The 18,715-nt window shown below is 44.2% G+C and overlaps 1 protein-coding gene across 4 annotated transcripts in view; it reads left to right on the forward strand.

Moving 5' to 3' along the window:
- Positions 1 to 18,715, forward strand: part of LOC137415054 (sentrin-specific protease 1) — a 149,617-nt gene that overhangs the window by 19,551 nt on the left and 111,351 nt on the right. The window lies entirely within an intron of this gene.

An 18,715-nucleotide genomic window follows, 5' to 3' on the forward strand; every position in this document is an offset into this window, starting at 1 on the left:
ACAAAGCGTAAACTTCTCAACCTGGCGAGGGTATGCGTGCTCTACTGAGTGCTGTTCTAGTTTTCTTTTTATTGCTGCTAGCAACGGTACCCACCCTACGGGCGGGGCTTCAATTGGGAGGCCCAAATGAAAAGGCCAAATATCAGAAATTGAAGGCTTTTTTTCTTTTAAACTATTTATATAAACATCCGTTAAATCTTGATCGGTGCAGCCGTTTGTGCGGCACCCAGGAAAATAACGTCATGCGGGAGCAAGTATCAGCAGGATGTGGCAGTGTGGGAGTCCACGTTTCTCATCCTCCTTCATGCCGAAGTAGCCCACCACGTCTCCAAGCATTCCGCTCTTCAGATCCGCCATGACAGATTTAAGCTTGATACTGAAGGCGCATGCAGTTAGTACTCCCGATGTCGTATGTACTCCCGATACGTGTTTCCTTCATTGTAAAAACTTCCAAATCAACAGTTAAAAGGATTTTGAGCCGATAGCTGTTACGGCTTTGGCAAGATCGATGGAGACAGTGATCTGTTAGCGTATTGACCACCCAAATAGCTATGTGGAATTCTCTCGTTGAGATTAAACTAATCGTGTTCACAATCGCTATGTCGTATGTACTCCCGATACGTGTTTCCTTCAGTTGAAATGGGTTAGAATTCTCTCAAGCAGGGATTCAACCCATGTCCTCATAAAAGGTCTTTTTCCAAGATCACCGAGTTCGATCGGTGCAGCCGTTTGTGCGGCACCCGGGAAAAAACATCGTCACAATGAGAACAATGAACGTTATGCGAACGCGAATGTTATACGGGAGTCCAAACCTGAGAATGCTGGAGACTAAAGCTGAAATTGGGAAAACTAAATAGCCTATTTTACTCCTGGAGATCCCAGGATTATCCACCTAAAATATCTTTGCGATCGGTTCAGCAGTTTTTACGGTAGCTTCGAACAGACAGACGGACGGACATTTGGTGAATTATAGTAAGATTGCCATTGTCATGTTTTATGCGGTGCAAGATATACTGACAAAAGTTTCCTGTATTGCAGTCGTACACCTTTTTATCGCAAGAATCGGACCGTTGGTCCGATTGACACGAAATTTTACCATAGGAGCGCCTCCGCCTGTAGAATATTTGAATTATTATGACGTCATAGGTCACGTGGTGCGGGCGCTATCTTGGAAAATACTTTACACCTCTATATCCAAACCGCTCAATGGAAAAAGTTGGAACAAGGCTCATTGTCAAGTACTCCCCATGGGGAATAAGATATGTTAAGGGGGCACTATACACACAGGCAGCAGCAGAAAAAAAAGACAAAAAAAGTTTTTACGATGCTGCTAGGAAAGCTTCCGTTCAGGAAACAAAGATACGGGGAAATATTTCAAAGGCAAAAAGAAAAAAGGAGGAAAGCTTTATTGAAGAAGAAGGCCAAACATATGGTAGTGGGGAGTTTGGAGAGGCGTTTGTCCATCAACATACAAGTACAAGGGTGAAAAGAATGAAAAAACTTGCAAAGTGAACTCCAGATTCATGAAATAATGGAAAAACATTGTACGCAATTGTAATTTCAATGTATAGGAAACGGAATCCTGATGTCAATGGCCACTTACAGCAAATGTGTGTTTACATAATATTAGTTTACATTTTCCCCTATAACTTTGGAATTCTTAATAGTCCTTGAGCCAGACCAAAAGTAATGCTCCGGCGGGGGGAGTAATTCTCATTATGATTTTCCATTAGACCAATGTCTCAAGTGTCAGAAAAGGTGTGATGGACATCTGAGAACGGTAGCTTAGTGCCCGGATGGACGCCATCTTTGAAACCACCCAGCTCGAAAATGCCCATTTGGTGGGGTACATTGTTGCACGTGTATCTGGACTTCTATACTAGCTATCAATGTGCGGTTGACGACTAAATATACGTCCGATGTGTACCGTCTAAATAAAAAATAATATGAAGCATTTTGTTTTAGATTAATTATTATAAAAATCAATTATCGAAAAAAAATCATATATTTTTCAATATTTTATTATTAGACTTGTACTTTTTTTAGTGAAACAACACTGGTATGATTTTCCAAATTATGCATTGTGCTACACCGTTCATCTGTCTATAAAAATAACTCAAAAACTAAAACATATCATCCACCACGAGTTTACAACAAATAAATGTAAAGAGGCATAAAATGACTTAGGCCGCCGCTGCCATTATCTATTCTGACGATAACGCAAGTTAGGAATGTCGTACGGAGAGGATTTTAACACCATACGATATCTAATAAGCAGGCGGAAATTGTTACATAGGAAATCTGCACTTTGGTGGCCATCTTGGATTTCAAAATGGCCGCCAATTATATTAATTATTCATTACTAGAGTTTGGAAAGACGTATGGAGCTGATTTTAACACCATACGATGTATATTCCTAATAAGCAAGCGGAGGTATCATTGAACATGTCATGTTTTAGTCAAATAACACCGGTATGATCTTCCAAATTATACATTTTGCTAAACCGTTTATCTGTCTATAAAGATTTTCAGGCAATTTGGCCTGCATTATAATAGAGAACAACATATGCTATACAATATACAGTGCACACAAAGTTAATCATCAGAGTCGCCATCAGAGTCATTGGCATCCTGAGCCACGATAGCATCATCCTGCACCATGTTGGAGCATCCCTGCAGCTTACACACAACAGTGCACTTCAACCCATTCAGTATGCAGGAGCAATCTGACGGTCGACACGTCCTTCTGCATGTGCATGAGATGAGATTCAAGATGACATCTGGAGCTGGTAGACCCGCCATCCATCGGATTGTGAGCGAACCGCCATCATCGAGTTCCCAACCATGTCCTGCTGATGGTGTTGGGACGTCTGGTAGGTTTTCAAGGCTGCGTCGCCAGATAGCCGCCTGATAGTTGGCCCTAAGCGTATGCTGCATCAAGGAGTCTTCACAAGGCGGCAATTGTCCAGATTCGATCTGGCCCTTCTTTGCACAGAACATGTGATAACGGAGCGAATTAACACCGACGATCTTCGTGTTCTTGGCGTACAGCTGACACGTGAAGGCCTGAATGCTATTGAAGACGTCTGTTGGTACATTCCACGAAGATCCCAGATCTGTGAATGCTTGAAGATACAGCTCATTCGCTTGCACAAGCTTCAAAGCCTTTATCTTTCCTTGGCTAGCCAGAGCACTCACAGTGTCACACCCGCTCCATGCATGAAGCCCTGGCAATGCACTGCAAACTCCAGACCCCAATACCGCAGCCAACTTTCCAACGTCGATCATTCTGACTCGAACCTTTGTTCCTCGTCTGATGAAGAGCTGACTATCGATGGTTCTGCTGAGATGAAGACTGATGATCAGAACGTCGGTGTCATCTGCCACTAAGATGATCGTCTTGTAGTGGGTAGCGGCGTGCTTTGCGTGGAGAAACATACGCGTGTCTGCTTCCTCGTGGCTACATTCGAGTGCTTGCACCAACTTCCACCTATCGCGGGTCGGTACCAGACATTTTTCACCACAGGTGACATACAGTGTTCTGTTGCCTAGCTTTTCGCGATTTGTTTCATGTTTCCACGACTCCGCCAGAAACACAACCAGTTTCTCCTTTGTCTGGCTGCAAGCAAGGAGACGCCGCCAGTTCATGATTTTGTGTGCGGGTCTGATCTCGCTGAAACTGATGCCTTCATTTGAACCGCGGTTCACACGCTCAGCTGCTTTGATGGATTCTTCTGTGTATGTGTCAAAGACAACATCGATGCGCTCACTGCCTTGACCAGCGTGAAGCGCTGCAGCAAGGATGCGGTCAGATAGTTCTTCGAACGTGTCGTTCTCGCCATGCATCTTTTGTATGAGCCATCGCATCAATTATTGTTGCTCTTCGCTTGTCAACGTTCTCGGCTGGTTCCACAAGACCTTCCATGTGTTTCGCAAGTGCAGCTTTGTTCGTTTTTTTCATTGACCCATCAACGTTTGCCAAAGACCATGGTAACGGCCCTAGTGGGTGACAAAGGACAAGTTGCATGTCGAGGTTCCTTGTCTTGGCGATGAGTATCATGGTGGCAAACAGTTGTCTGTCAGCTCTCAGGACGATCTCCTTGTTTGTGCCCTTCACAACTTTCTGCTTGATCTTACCAAAGGTCTTCAAGTTTAGCTTGTTCAATGTGTCATGAAAGCCTGTTCCCTCTTCAAGACGTTTCTGGAAGCTTTGATACGCCGCTTCCCCTTTTGCAGGGTGTTGAGTAGGTCATTAGAAACGTCCTCCCTCGCAGCCGCTCCGGTAGATATACTGAGAAGACATGACGGATCATCGGCGAATGGATTGGTCCAGTCATTTTCCAGTAGATCACAGATAGCTGTGACGCCAGACTCATCACGTTTGATGCGAGAAGTAGACAAGTCAGGGTGCTTGGCGTGAGATGTGTCGCTGCCATTCACAAGGATAGTTTCTCGTAGTTGCCTCAGTGCAGTAGCCCGATTTTCTGCAGTTAGATAGTATCGTGACACAGCCCCTTGTCGAAGACTAAAACCTCGTGTTCGTCCAGCTGTTTGCGTATCTTTGTTTACTGTTTCTTCTGTTGTCTGATCAACAGCGATTCTGGCAAATGGATTCCCTGGTCTAAGCTGTACGGAGAAGTAGCCTTGATTGAAATGCCTGTACAACTCGGGGCATGTTTCGTGGAGTTGCGTCATCTGTGCATAGTACACTGGTAGATATCTAGCATAGTTCACCTTGTTCATTGCGAAACACCAAGGGATCACTCTTCTGACACAAGCCAAGTGAAGCATCCAGTCGCCTTCTCTATCCGCACGAATCAACCCCAGCAGGGTCTCTACCATATCAATATACATCATCCAGAAGCGAGCCAGGTCTCCATGTTTGGTTCGCAGAAAATGTAGGTATTTTGCGAACATGTCAAAGCTCTGTACACATGAATCATCATCGAGAGCAGCAGCGAGAGTCTCGTGGCAAACATCCTCCTTGATGCTGCGAATTTTGAGGTCAGTGCTTCGAATCTGGGGTTCCTTGTCAGGATGATTGCTTTCTATCCACACCTGGAAGCCCTTCCAAATGATGCGCATTAGTGCCTCGTACATCAACTTGTGGAGTCGCACAGCACGGTTGTATTGCTTGCCTTCCAGAACCCTGTTGATGGAACCTTCAGCGATTACTCCTGACTCAACAGCTACATCCCGAAGGCCTGCATCTCCAAACATTTTCCCAATGCTCGACATGAAGTTACAGATGGTATGGAAGTTCCCCATCATGAGCACGATTCTTCCATATCAATTGACATCTTTCCATGCTATTTCGGTCGCCTTAGCAAATAGTGCCTGGTCTAGCACCACCGGTATACGCTCAAGCTGAAGTGATGACATGATGTTCAGAGCTTCTCTGAGGATTTCTTGCACTGTTGCCATATCTGTGGCAGGCGCGTTTATAGTCGGCAGGTAGCCAACTACATCTTCCGTCACCTGAACACGATCTCTAGTCATGATGTTGAAACCAGTCCACGAACTGATTGTCTGGTCGCATGGTTCCAGCATGCGAGTCATAATCCATACGTGATTTCGGCGCTGCGCAAGGGATGTTGCGCCTGCAAGAGTGTCAGAAAGATCTGCAGGCTTGATTGCAGGTGGGCCCTCTCGTTTCCCACCGCTGTATATCTATAATAGAGTTGTATGTGGCGCCATCTAACATGTTCACTTTTAGTTCTTAAGCCACCCACCCCCCCCCCCCCCCCTCAGAAATTAATCAGGTCACCGCAACAAATCTCAGACTGAGATATAGAATATAGAATATTAGAATATAGATATAGAATAGACTGACGTCACTTTCGGCACTGGGTTCTGTGGGTTGATTATCGGCGGGAAATTCCAACTGACATAGTTTCGGTTTGTGGAAAGTGCATGCCTTTTCATATATTTTTTGTGTACACTCGTGGTGGATGATATGTTTTAGTTTTTGAGTTGTTTTTATAGACAGATAAACGGTGTAGCACAATGCATAATTTGGAAAATCATACCAGTGTTGTTTCACTAAAAAAAGTACAAGTCTAATAATAAAATATTGAAAAATATATGATTTTTTTTCGATAATTGATTTTTATAATAATTAATCTAAAACAAAATGCTTCATATTATTTTTTATTTAGACGGTACACATCGGACGTATATTTAGTCGTCAACCGCACATTGATAGCTAGTATAGAAGTCCAGATACACGTGCAACAATGTACCCCACCAAATGGGCATTTTCGAGCTGGGTGGTTTCAAAGATGGCGTCCATCCGGGCACTAAGCTACCGTTCTCAGATGTCCATCACACCTTTTCTGACACTTGAGACATTGGTCTAATGGAAAATCATAATGAGAATTACTCCCCCCGCCGGAGCATTACTTTTGGTCTGGCTCAAGGACTATTAAGAATTCCAAAGTTATAGGGGAAAATGTAAACTAATATTATGTAAACACACATTTGCTGTAAGTGGCCATTGACATCAGGATTCCGTTTCCTATACATTGAAATTACAATTGCGTACAATGTTTTTCCATTATTTCATGAATCTGGAGTTCACTTTGCAAGTTTTTTCATTCTTTTCACCCTTGTACTTGTATGTTGATGGACAAACGCCTCTCCAAACTCCCCACTACCATATGTTTGGCCTTCTTCTTCAATAAAGCTTTCCTCCTTTTTTCTTTTTGCCTTTGAAATATTTCCCCGTATCTTTGTTTCCTGAACGGAAGCTTTCCTAGCAGCATCGTAAAAACTTTTTTTGTCTTTTTTTTCTGCTGCTGCCTGTGTGTATAGTGCCCCCTTAACATATCTTATTCCCCATGGGGAGTACTTGACAATGAGCCTTGTTCCAACTTTTTCCATTGAGCGGTTTGGATATAGAGGTGTAAAGTATTTTCCAAGATAGCGCCCGCACCACGTGACCTATGACGTCATAATAATTCAAATATTCTACAGGCGGAGGCGCTCCTATGGTAAAATTTCGTGTCAATCGGACCAACGGTCCGATTCTTGCGATAAAAAGGTGTACGACTGCAATACAGGAAACTTTTGTCAGTATATCTTGCACCGCATAAAACATGACAATGGCAATCTTACTATAATTCACCAAATGTCCGTCCGTCTGTCTGTTCGAAGCTACCGTAAAAACTGCTGAACCGATCGCAAAGATATTTTAGGTGGATAATCCTGGGATCTCCAGGAGTAAAATAGGCTATTTAGTTTTCCCAATTTCAGCTTTAGTCTCCAGCATTCTCAGGTTTGGACTCCCGTATAACATTCGCGTTCGCATAACGTTCATTGTTCTCATTGTGACGATGTTTTTTCCCGGGTGCCGCACAAACGGCTGCACCGATCGAACTCGGTGATCTTGGAAAAAGACCTTTTATGAGGACATGGGTTGAATCCCTGCTTGAGAGAATTCTAACCCATTTCAACTGAAGGAAACACGTATCGGGAGTACATACGACATAGCGATTGTGAACACGATTAGTTTAATCTCAACGAGAGAATTCCACATAGCTATTTGGGTGGTCAATACGCTAACAGATCACTGTCTCCATCGATCTTGCCAAAGCCGTAACAGCTATCGGCTCAAAATCCTTTTAACTGTTGATTTGGAAGTTTTTACAATGAAGGAAACACGTATCGGGAGTACATACGACATCGGGAGTACTAACTGCATGCGCCTTCAGTATCAAGCTTAAATCTGTCATGGCGGATCTGAAGAGCGGAATGCTTGGAGACGTGGTGGGCTACTTCGGCATGAAGGAGGATGAGAAACGTGGACTCCCACACTGCCACATCCTGCTGATACTTGCTCCCGCATGACGTTATTTTCCTGGGTGCCGCACAAACGGCTGCACCGATCAAGATTTAACGGATGTTTATATAAATAGTTTAAAAGAAAAAAAGCCTTCAATTTCTGATATTTGGCCTTTTCATTTGGGCCTCCCAATTGAAGCCCCGCCCGTAGGGTGGGTACCGTTGCTAGCAGCAATAAAAAGAAAACTAGAACAGCACTCAGTAGAGCACGCATACCCTCGCCAGGTTGAGAAGTTTACGCTTTGTATATCACCGATAGGCCAGATCTAGATTAATTAACTTCAACCAAAATCGAATCGGCTTGTTCTTCTCACACACCCAACAAGTCCACTAAGTTTTGTCATAATCTGTCAATAAAGTTAAGATATCATGCTAAACTGTACATAACGTTTGGCCCCGTCTCCCAAAAGGTGAAGAATCACTTGGAAAAAGTAAAAGAAAATTTTTTTTTTTTTATGCTTTCCGGATCCAGATTTTCACCAAAATCTAATAAATTCTTCCTTGCCACAAACCCAACCTGTCCACCAGGTTTTGGCCGAATCTGTCCATAACTTTATAAGATATCCTGCTTCCAGACAAACAGGGGTGAAAAATAACCTCCGTCCACCTTCGGTGGCGGAGGTAAGAAACCTTTCTTGTTGGACTCCACTGCAAAATATCAAGAGGAATGCGAGAAGGAGTTTTCCAAGCGCTGGATTCTTGCAACGCCATTACATTTTAGGTTGTGCATGAAGAGTCCATCTGCAGAAAGAAGTGAAAGAGACCATATACATATTAAATATGCAAACTAGCACAGCACTCTTCGATGTCGACCGATATGCCTCCGCCCACATTATTACATCATTATACATAGTCCATGGGCCAGGATCCCAAATTTCCAGTATCGGTACCACCCGGGGTGACATTCTCTGTGGTGTTTTTAACTTTCTATATGTCTCTAGTTTGCATTTTGATATGATAGCCCTTGCAGACTCACAGCTTTTAGAGTTTATCACTTCTTGTAATGGACATGCCCCATGGATGAAAGGCGTGAACACACACTTTACCACTATCCTTTATTCTCACACCACAATCTTTCTGTTAAGAATCAGTTCAGTCACAGACAGGCATAAAATACCACATAGGGATCCTTTCTTACCAGTATCACGAATGTAGGCAGTCATTCTCGTACATAAAGGCAGATTTTGTAGATGAAGTGGGTTGTTTTCAAAAAAATTCGAACTTAACAACAAAATATTTATGCAAGTTGAACAAAATATTTATGTTTTTGTCAAGTCACACCCTGTGACAAATCAGACTCTAGGTTTCCTGTTTTAAGCAAGGTCATTGATTCAGTAGAATCAACATGCATCCATGACACTTTTTCTTTGGCTCTTAACATTATTAAATGAAGTACAGTTTCACGTTTCTGTTTGTGCATAATTATGCCACCAAGTTATTCATCATCACCGTCATCCATATCAGTCAGTTAATTCCACTTCTGGCTCTTCTTCACTGGCTTGGTTGCTGTACGTTTGTAGTTTGCACATGTCTGTGCACTTCAGGCCATTGCTGAGGCAGTTACATGCTGGTAGTTTGCATGACCGCACACATTTGCAGGAGAGCAGCTGCAGCACAGTTGTATGTGGCGCCATATGTGTATATAATAGAGTTGTATGTGGCGCCATCTAACATGTTCACTTTTAGTTCTTAAGCCACCCACCCCCCCCCCCCCCCCCCTCAGAAATTAATCAGGTCACCGCAACAAATCTCAGACTGAGATATAGAATATAGAATATAGATATAGAATAGACTGACGTCACTTTCGGCACTGGGTTCTGTGGGTTGATTATCGGCGGGAAATTCCAACTGACATAGTTTCGGTTTGTGGAAAGTGCATGCCTTTTCATATATTTTTTGTGTACACTCGTGGTGGATGATATGTTTTAGTTTTTGAGTTATTTTTATAGACAGATAAACGGTGTAGCACAATGCATAATTTGGAAAATCATACCAGTGTTGTTTCACTAAAAAAAGTACAAGTCTAATAATAAAATATTGAAAAATATATGATTTTTTTTCGATAATTGATTTTTATAATAATTAATCTAAAACAAAATGCTTCATATTATTTTTTATTTAGACGGTACACATCGGACGTATATTTAGTCGTCAACCGCACATCGATAGCTAGTATAGAAGTCCAGATACACGTGCAACAATGTACCCCACCAAATGGGCATTTTCGAGCTGGGTGGTTTCAAAGATGGCGTCCATCCGGGCACTAAGCTACCGTTCTCAGATGTCCATCACACCTTTTCTGACACTTGAGACATTGGTCTAATGGAAAATCATAATGAGAATTACTCCCCCCCCCCCCCCCCCCCCCGGAGCATTCACTTCAAAAAATGGCCGGTTGGCTCAAGGACTATAAGTCTTTTCACTTCAAATTTGGCACAGATATTGATAATGACCCAACAAAGATATTAATAGAGTTTTATTGTATTATGACCTTGGGTTTTTAATTTAAAGGATGTCAATTCTCATTGGACGATTAATGGTTGCCATGGCAACACAAAATGCCAATTATACAAATGCATCAATTAAAATGTTTGTTTCCTAGTATTGTATATATGTACCAAGTTTGAACGTAAATGGACTTGTCATAGAGAAGATATAAGCTGAAAAGTGGTAATTCATCATTTGTATGCATCTGGTTACCATGGTAACCATGCATACTATAATGCTATGTAATGTATACCAATGTAATGTTCATATATCAAGCAACATGTACATATATAGTTTTGCATATTTTCAATCAAGACATTTTATCAAAAAGTGCATTACTGTGATTCAGTGTTGTTTTTACTGTGTTCAGTGTAGTGCTCCCTTAATGATGTCATTCGACAAGTATAACGCTTCATTCGATTAGTATGAATTTTTTTTTTCTCTGCAACTCTTGGCCTGATGGACTCACAATTTTCACCATAGGAGTGCCTCCTCCTGTAGAATATTTTAATGATAATTATGATGTAATAGGTCACGTGGTACAGGCGCCATCTTGGGAAACCTGAAAAACGTTACATCTCTATTCTCTATGTCTCCAAAACCGCTCCATGGAAAAAATTGAAACGTGGCTCATTGTAAAGAACTCTGAATGTGGAATATGGGTTAACGATGACGTCATTGGTGTCGTAATTCTGACCTCATAATTCGGCAAGGACAGTGGTTAGTCAGTTTGAAATGTATTGAGCGTGATCTACGCAACAATTATATTAGAGAATATAAATTTATGATGTAATCGCTCATGTGGTCTGCCATATTGGATCAAAGAAAAGAAAAAAGTTCAAAAACAAGAATTAGTTCGCACCAAGTTGACTGTGCAGGGCAAGTATTCTATGAATACAATCTTGTTGCTTTAGGTCTGCAAAGAACAGCGATGACACATACGGTCCATTTTGTTTGTGTTCCGATGATTTGGGATTGCTTGACATCTCATGGGCTTTGACCTATATACAGTAATCCGTTTCGTGCCTCCAGTCTCGCCGTGTTGTTCACTTGCACCTTGCACTGTGTTTGCCCGAACCAAAATGGCGCCTTTCAATCCGCGAATTTCCATATGACAAATCAATGCGAACGAGGCTTTTTGCGCATGCGCAGTGTTGTCTAAGCTGTCTAATGGGTCTAAACTCTAAACTAAAGCATCTTAAGTGTTTTCGTGGTTTTTAATTGTCTTCTGGGTGTCTGTGGCTTTTTGGGTCTTTAGGATTTGGAACCTCTGGGTCTTTTGGGATCCTTTTGGGTCCTCTTGGAGTCTTTAAGATCCTTTTGGGGTCTTTTATGTATTCGGGGTCTTAAAGGGTCTTTTGGATATATATGCATGTATACATGTGCTCCATTTCACCTTCTGAAACCCGCATATGGAGATAGCAAATAACGACACACACACACACATCGAGAGGTATGGCATCACAAACCATAACTCTCTATCAAAGCAAAATGTAACAATAAAATAAACAAGGAGACGTCATGCGGAGCACGATACTTGTAAAATCCGCCCCCCACCCCGAAGAAAAAAAAATTCCATTGATACAGCAAATTGTCCATTTCATGAAGATTAAAATTTACAATCTTGATCAAAGCTCGGGTCAACAGGATGAAAAGTGACGATTTTTCAGATAAATAATGATGATTTTGGAATGTTGACCTTGAGTTGACCTTTGACCTTTTGACCTCAAAAATAGTTAGTTTCCCTATTTAGAGACTCAATGTGCCAATGCTGTTCAATTTTCAAGGCATGTGATATGTCAAGAGAGACAGCTCTCATTTCCTGTTTGGCATTGAGGACCTCCATCCATTGTTGAGACAGCAGAAGCGGCATGTCCAGAGTAGAGTGACCTGGTCTGAAACCAAATTGATGATCAGAGATAAAGCCATTGGAGAAGAGGAAGGATTTGATATCCGAAGCAATGATGGATTCCATGACTTTGCTGATAATTGGGAGCAGGCTGATTGGTCTGTTTTTGCACCTTTTTTGTGTAAAGCGGTAATGTTGGCAGATTTCCAAACTGATGGCAGATGACTTTGAGCAAAAGAGAAGTGAAGAGAATAGAGAGAGGGTGTGAAAGAGCGGAAGAGCAGGATTTTAGGACCCGTGGGCAAAGGCAAGTTGTTTCATGGCAACTGCCTCACCACAAGATTCAGTGTACCATGGACAGGAGGAAGGGTATGACAACTGAAGAAGAGATGGGACAAATCTCTGCATTAGAGAGAGCAGTTTACTTTGGAAGAATTCCCAGGAAGAGTTGATGTCAGAGGCAGTAGAGATGGGAGACCAGTCCAGATGATTGATGGCTTCTTGAAGACCATGCCAGTCGGCCTGAGTGAAATGCCAGACTTGTCGACGCTGAGGACGCTCTCTGAGAATGGCCAGAGAGATGTCCACTTTAACAAGCACATGATCAGAAGAACCGATTAGAGCAGAAGAAGAGCAGCAGACATTTGCACGGAAGTTGGTCAAAACCAAGTCTCAAAGAGAAGATACTCCATTGACTGAGATCCGCGTCGGGAAATGAACAGATTGTGTCAGTGTGGGTCGTAGACCTCGAGGGAAGGAAGGAGGACAAGGATCAGAGCAGCAATGTTTAATGAAATCGATTACAAACACACAATGTGGAGCAAGGCTCAAAAATGCACTGCTTGACACGCAGCAGGACACTTTCAAGACACTCACTCCAGAATCAGCAAACAGGCATTTCATATATAGCAAGAAAATCAGATAAGAGTCTGCGCTAAAGACAAAGGAAATTTGGGCCTTAAAGACCCCCTGGTGTTGGGCTAGCGGCTAGGGTGCCGGCTTAGGATCCTAGGATCCTGGGTTCGAATCCCGGTCAATCGCTGAATTAACGCCAGGGGGGTTGACTCAGCCTGTCATCCTTCCGAGGTCGGCTAATTGAGTACCAGTTCACTGGTAATTCCCTGCTTGTCGTTAAAGGCGGCAAAAAGGGTTGGCGTCAGGAAGGGCATCCGGCCGTAAAACATTGCTTCAAAAAGGGGACCGAAAAACAACAACAACCACAGTTCCCGAAAAAGGCCAACCCCCGCTTGCGGGGAAAAATGGCCTCTAAAGGTGGTTTTTAAAGACCCCCTGCCATCATCCCTTCCTGCAGAAGGCCAAACTTAGACTACAGAAGATGTGGGTATACGATAGAGTGACCTTTTCTGGCTCTTTATCTAAACACATCAGACCCAAGCAAGGCCGAAGGAAATGTTCTCATAATAGCTTCAATGGCTTTCTTGACACTAAACATAATAGTAGATTAATGATTGAATACACATGCTGAATACACAACAATCAAAGGATATGTAATGACTATATTCCTCCCAAGGTTGGTTATGTCCTTGATTTAAGAGACACACTGGAAACTACAAAGATATATAATTAATTATTCCCTTTGTGAGGAAGGCGTTTGGCAACATGTTTTTCCCTGTACGTGGGTTGTGGGCTTCTTATCTCTGTCTGGCACCTGCATCCAAGGACTTGTTTACAGGGCTAAGGAACCACATGTTTTTCCAGTAGCCAGCACCTCGAGCCTGGAAACAACATTTTATCCACCAGCCTCTGCAGCTGAGTTCAATTCAGGTTGCGGACACATATTATATAATTTCAGATGTTATGATCAATTGAGTCATGGGGTTTAAACCCTAATGGCTGACATCAGTACCAATGAGTTGCAGAAGTCCTTTTCTGAGGTGCCATGGTTGGTGAGAGAGGTACCCACACCCAGCCAGCTGGCATGATGACAGTTGAAGTCGCCACATATGAGGAAGAGAGAGTTGGGATGAGTGGATAGAAGTTGGTCCATGTTGTCAGACAGCAAAATGTGAATGGAGTCATCACTGTTTGGAGGACGGTACAGAACACGTATGAACATAGGTGGGAGCGGAGAGAAAGCCGTAGCCAGAGGTACTCCTGGGGATGGGGTGGAGAGAGGGCAGTGCAAGGAGAGTGAGGAAGAGAGTTTTTGATAAAGATAGCAACCCCACCTCCAGGACGAGGCTCAGGTCTATCATACCGGAGGCGGGAGTAATCAGGAAGAGATATTAAGGAATCGGAGACATCTTGAAGGAGGAAAGTTTGTTTAGCAAATTACATCTGGTTTGTCAGAAGCAACCTGTATGGTGAGATCAATCAGGTTTGAGTGAAGGCCCCAGATGTTTGAGGTCCATACCGTTAAGGAAGAGGGAGGGGGAGCATCGGGTGCAGGACAGGAGAGGGGTGGGGTAAGATGAGGGGTGAGAGGGGGAGGTAGGGAGAGCTGTTGATAGTGTGTCAGAGATTGCAGAAGAGTTAGGAGAAAGGGAGGATGAAGAGGACAAAATGTTTGATGGTGATGAGGCACAGTGAGGGGTTGTTTGAGGGGGGGGGGAGGAGAGCCGAACCAAGTAGAAGGTTGAAGGAGGTATGAGATATAAAGGAGACTAAGTGGGGAGGGGAAGCTTTGAGGAGGAGGGGGGAGACCTGGAGAAAGATGGTCGGGGGGGGAGATTTGAAGGGGAGGGGTTTTTTTTTTTTTTGTATACTGAATCGAGGCTCGTGAAAGAGCTGACATTTACTTCACAAACAAATCAACCAGACAAACAAATTATATAAAAAGAGGGAGCGGAAGACAAGAGAAGGGGAAGCACACAAACACTTGAGAGCACACAACATTTAAAAGCAGGGAGATGTGTGGGAGGGAGAGGGCTTGGGGGGAGGAGGCGTGGGAAGGGCGGTGGGAGAAGTATAAAACACAAGGACACCAAGGACTTCCAGGACAGAAGTTGGTATTTCAAAAAAGTGGAATTGGGGTGAAATTAGCAGGGATAGAAAAGATCAAGGTTTTGGATGGGGGAAGATAAGAGATGGTGGTGAACAGCTGTTTTAAAGACCTGGAGGGTGGAGTGGGATTGAAGAGAGTGAGGGAGTTTGTTCCAGAGGCGGGAGAAAAGAGGAATGAAGGAGTGAAGGTGAGCAGAGAGTCTTGATTTTGGCAGTTTAACCATAAGAGGGTTGCAGGCAGATCTTGTGCGACCTGTAGGAATATTTGCGGGACAGAGCCCAGAGAGAGCTGGGGGGGCAAGGCCATAGAGGAGTCGGTAGAAGACGGAAAGACCACCAACCTGCCTGCCTGCGGTGAGTGAGTGAGAGGCCCTTGGAGTTAGCTTCATCGCGGGAGATTCCAATGATTCTGAGCGCTTTGGTTTCAACAGCGTGAAGACGAGCTAGGTGTGAGGCAGGAGCACCAGCCCAGAGGGGAGAGCAGTATTCCATTGAGCTGCGGATGAAACCCTTGTATGTGGTGAGGAGCTCAGGTGTGCCAAGGAAGGACTTCGCACGACGGAGGATGCCCAGTCGGCGACTGGCTTTGGAGGCCAGATTTGAAATGTGGTTTTCCCAGGAAAGATCATGGCAGATAGTGAGACCCAAAAGCTTGAGTGACAGAACTTCTTGGAGAGGATTATTCAGAAAGTGGATGGGAGGGTTGTCCAGTCTGTCTTTTCGGAGAGACATCGTAAGAGTGTGAGATTTGTCAGGATTGAAAGACATGTTCCACTTGTTTGCCCAGTCTGTGATTTTGTCCAGGTCTGCAGAGAGTGAGGAGGCTGCAGACTGCCGATCTGACGGATGAAGAATGGAGCGACAGAGAGTAGAGTCATCAGCAAAGAGATAGAGAGGATTTTCAAGAGAGTCAGAGAGATCATTGATGAAGACCAGAAAAAGCACAGGGCCCAGAACACTGCCTTAGGGAACTCCAGCCTGAGCAGGAAGAGGAGATGAGAGAAACACATTCAGGGCCACACGTTGACTACGACTCGAGAGGAAGTCCGCCAGCCATGCATGGAGATTTCCATGGATACCAAAAGAGGAGAGTTTGGTGAGCAGAGCGGGGTGCCAGACCGTATCGAAGGCACGTGATATGTCGAGGGAGACAGCTCTAATTTCCTGTGTGGCATTGAGGACCTCCATCCATTGTTGAGAAAGCAGAAGCAGCATGTCCAGAGTAGAGTGACCAGGTCTGAAAGCAAATTGATGATCAGATATCAAGCCATTGGAGAAGAGGAAAGATTTCATATCTGAAGCAATGATGGATTCCATGACTTTGCTGATAATTGGGAGAAGGCTGATTGGTCTGTAGTTGCTGGGATCTGTTTTTGCACCTTTTTTGTGCAAAGCGGTGATGTTGGCAGATTTCCAAGCAGATGGCAGATGACCTTGAGCAAAAGAGAGGGTGAAGAGAACAGAGAGAGGGAGTGAAAGAGCGGAAGAACAGGATTTTAGGACCCGTGGGCTGATGCCGTCAGGTCCAGTTGCAGAATCAGAGTCGAGGGTTGACAGAAACTTTTCCACCTTGTCAGGAGGAAAGGACACAGAGTCCAGGAGCAGCTGGGTACGACTGGGTACGGTGGGTACAGAGAGGGATGGGCTTGAGACACAAGATTTAGAGGCAAACACAGAGTTGAGGCATTCAGCTTTTTCTCGTGCGGAGTCAGCCGTGTGGCCATTTGAGGTGAGGGAGGGGATGGAGGGGGAACAAACACCAGAAACGGATTTGACCAGATGCCACCAGGATTTGGAAGAGGGAGACAGATAAGAGTTCTGTCCTGAGAACGGAGAGATATTGTTTCCTGGCTCTCCTGAGGGTGGACACACACTTGTTTCGGGCTTTGTGAAAGGATATGAGATTTCCTGCCGTTGGATTTGCTTTCCAGGAGACGAAAGCAAGTTGTTTCTGGGCAACAGCCTCACCACAAGATTCCGTGTACCATGGACGGGAGGAAGGGTATGACAACTGAAGACAAGATGGGATAAATCTGTGCATGAGAGAGAGCAATTTACTTTGGAAGAATTCCCAGGATGAGTTGATGTCAGAGGCGGTAGAGATGGGAGACCAGTCCAGATGATTGATGGCTGCTTGAAGACCGTGCCAGTTGGCCTGAGTGAAATGCCAGACTCGTCGACGCTGAGGAGGCTCTCTGAGAATGGTCAGAGAGATGTCCACTTTAACAAGCACATGATCAGATGAGCTGATTGGAGCAGAAGAAGAGCAGCAGACATTTTCAGGGAAGTTAGTCATAACCAAGTCCAGAAGAGAAGATGCTCCGTTGACTGAGATCCGGGTCGGGAAATTGACAGATTGTGTCAGTCCCAGTGAGTCACAGAAGTCCTTTGCTGAAGAGCCATGGCTGGTGAGAGAGGTACCCACACCCAGCCAACTGGCATGGTGACAATTGAAATCACCACATATGAGGAATAGAGAGTTGGGATGGGTAGATAGAAGTTGGTCCATATTATCAGACAGTGGGATGTAGATAGAGTTATCACTGTTTGGTGGACGGTACAACACACATATGAACAAAAGGTGGGAGCGAAGGGGAAGCCGTAGCCAAAGGTATTCCTGGGGGTGAGGTGGAGAGAGGGCAGTTCAGTGCGAGTGAGGAAGAGAGTTTTTTATAAAGATAGCAACCCCCCCTCCAGGACGAGGCTCAGGTCTATCATACCGGAGGAGGGAGTAACCTGGGAGAGATACCAAGGAATCAGAGACATCATGAAGGAGGAAAGTTTCTGTTAAGCAGATCACGTCTGTTTGTCAGAAGCAACCTGTATGGAGAGATCAGTCAAGTTTGAGCGAAGGCCCTGGATGTTTGAGGTCCATACTGTTAAAGAAGAGGAAGGGGGAGCATCGGATACAGAACAGGGGGGGGGGGGGGAGCGGTAGGGTAATTTGTGGAAGAGGAGGAGGAGGAAGAGGTCGGGTTGGGGTGGAGTTTTGAAGGGAAGGGGAGGGGGGAGATTTGGAGGGGTGTGGGAGGAGTTTATGAGGGGAGGGGAAAGGGGGGAGATTTGGAGGGGAGGGTGGATAATTGAAAGGGAGGGGCAAGGGAGTGGTTTAGGAGAAGGGGGGGGGGCGTTTAGGAGGGGAGGGGCGAGGGGGGAGAATTGAATGGGAGGGATGAGGGGGGGAGTTTAGGGGAGGAGGTGTGAGGAAGGAGTTTAGAAAGTGGATGATTAATGAAAAACGACATTTATTACAAACTGGGTTTATTGTGATTTTCAAGTCAGAGATCCGTTTAAAAATGATAGAGCAGAGACGGAATGAAGGTGAATTTAAAGAATGTAGAAAGGAAGGTCTGTAAGAGATTGAATTTTTTTTTTTTTGACGTGGAATGAATTGAAGAGGAAATTGAAAAAAGCCTCACTCAGTCGAGCCTTGATCTAATTGGTCCATTATTTATTGAAGGAATGGTTAATTGGAAGATGTGCATTGGCAACAATGTTTTCATTGTAGTTTGTGGGTGATTTCAATCACGATGGGAAGTGTGCTATTCGTGTGCCACCTCGCCTTGTACGAAC

Source organism: Myxine glutinosa, chromosome 12 (genome assembly GCF_964187855.1).
Source record: "Myxine glutinosa chromosome 12, kmMyxGlut1.1, whole genome shotgun sequence".
Taxonomy (NCBI): Eukaryota; Metazoa; Chordata; class Myxini; order Myxiniformes; family Myxinidae; genus Myxine; species Myxine glutinosa.